Consider the following 2,500-nt stretch of genomic DNA (forward strand, 5'->3'; position numbering starts at 1 on the left):
ACTTGCTAAATATTAACTCCCTCCACACATTCTCTTGTGTCAACTACATTTACAAAACCCTGTTCTTAAATGCAAACCATGCTCTGAAACTCTCCCTGGACAGATGTAATAGGACCCATTATCACCACACCAGAAATAAATATCTCTTTGATATCCCCAGGGTCAAACTTAATCTGTGTAAATACTCTATGCAAATTAAGGGACCTAGTCTATGGAACTCACTCCCTAGTGAATTGAAAAACTGTAAAACTTTTGCCTTATTTAAAAGCAAAACCAAAAAGTACCTAATTTCATCTTCTTAGTTTCCTACACTGAGCTTTAAATTTGCTCTGTGCCTACTGTTACCCAATCTCCTAATTTTTATGTACTTAACCCAAACAACCTTATCATTGTGTTCATTGCTGTCTTCTTTTTATGTGCTAGCCATATGCTGTATTGTGCCTACCAATTTTTGTCAACTACCATTCAAGCTGTCATTGCAATCAATCTTAGCTACCTATGTGCTTTAATATACTGTACCTACAATTTTCTCTCATCTTTTTTTTTTCTTGCCATGTAACTGTTATTTTTTTTTTTATAAATTTTGCAAGTATTTACCTACTTTTCGTAGATTAAGGACCTGCCCGAAACGCTGCGCGTGCTAGTGGCTTTACAAGACTGTAATTATCATATTATGTATCCTCACATTCTCAATGTACCTTCTTGTATATGCATAAATAAATAAATAAATAAATAAATAAATAAATAAATAAATAAATAATAAATAGAAGGGGGAGGATACAGGCCGACACCTGGAACCTGACCAACCCATCTCTGGGGAAAGAATTAACCAGAAACAGGTATAGCTTAGCTTAGAATGATCAAAGAGGATAAAGCGGTCAGAGAATAAGGATTAAAGAAAAGTGTTATGAACACAAATGCAAGTAGTCGACTACTGCATTACGACGACCAGAGTAGAGATCTTTTGCAGAAACATAGGCTTCAGCATTTGAGTAGTTATCAGGAAGAGGTGCACCTGCATATTCATTAACAGGTTCATTACCAATAGGACGGTAGTAGATGGGTCTGGTAACCTTGACTGGAGTAGGTTCTAGCCTAATGGGTTTAGCGTCTGGGAAAGCGCCAGAAAGAACCTGGCAGTCCTTTGAACGGCCATATGCAGCTCTGCATTCTGCTACAGAAATGGTTTCTTCCAGTTCGTGTTCCTCCCACATTGTCCCAAGTGTTACTCTGAGATAATCAATGTCTGGATCAGGAGACGAACACGCTCACGAGAACACAACCAGGTCATCTGGTTGACCTGGTTGTGTTCTCGGGCTAAGGGTCCCCCCTCTGCTGGAAGAAGGGGGACCCTTAGCCTCGGAGGAAACCACACATAACGCATTAGAGGCAATGTTTAGGTCCTCTCCAATACAGTTTCTGTGTGCTTTTCTCCGACCACCCCCTTCCTTTGATTTTTTTTTTTGCTTTATTATATGTTGTTATTTATTATATAACATAATATATTAATATATATATATTATTAATTGTCAGGCCTTTATATTAATTTTACCCAAGTTCAGTAGCTGGTCTTACCCTGTATGAGTATTTGTGTGAGCCAGAATTATAGTATCCTCAGCATTACTCCTGCCTGACTTCAGTAGTCGGGTACTATTACCCTGACTAACAATTAATAAATTCTGAATTTGACAAAAATATTTTTTTAGTTTGACTTGAGCTATAGCCAAAAACCTGGCATTTTTAAACCATATTTTTGTAACTAAGTTAGTCTAATTCCAGATTTTATATTTTCCTGTCGAGTATTTAATTCAAGTTAGCCTAGGCTTGATTAATGCTAATATTTATTTCATTTGTTTACAGGATGTCTGAATCTGATTTTTTTAATTAAAAATAATTTTTAAATTAAAATAATGTTGAAGTTTTTATATAAGCTTAAGTTTAAATATTCTTTAATTGTTGTGTATGGATAATGTGCATCTGTTTTACCAGAGCTAGGAGTAGTCTGTATTGCTTTGATTGATTATATAATTTCTAGCTATTTTAATTGGATGTACAGTTAATTATTTATAGTTATTATTTATTCTCTGTCTTTATAATAAAATAAGGAGTAATACTCGACTCTTGTGACATGTTAAGTTTTATATAGAACTTACTTGACAATTGTCTTGACATACAAGATTACCATCTACTCATTGTAACTTATTTGACAGTTGTCTCGACATACAAGGTTGCTATCCACTCACTGTAACTGATGTAAAGTGTTTTTGTACTTAGCACATAAATAAGATTCATGTAATGTTGTGTAATTTATCCAATATCAATTCTTTTGTTTGTCACAACAATTTTTTATAATTATAATTGACAGTTATTAAAGAAATGGTCAAATGACAAAGATAAATAAAACAAAGACGAGAAAGTAATTACCGTGTTATAAAGTTTCATAAATCACTTGATAGCAAAATTACCAATTAGTACTCATTGGTCACTAAAGGATCATTGA

Source organism: Procambarus clarkii, chromosome 5 (genome assembly GCF_040958095.1).
Source record: "Procambarus clarkii isolate CNS0578487 chromosome 5, FALCON_Pclarkii_2.0, whole genome shotgun sequence".
NCBI lineage: Eukaryota > Metazoa > Arthropoda > Malacostraca > Decapoda > Cambaridae > Procambarus > Procambarus clarkii.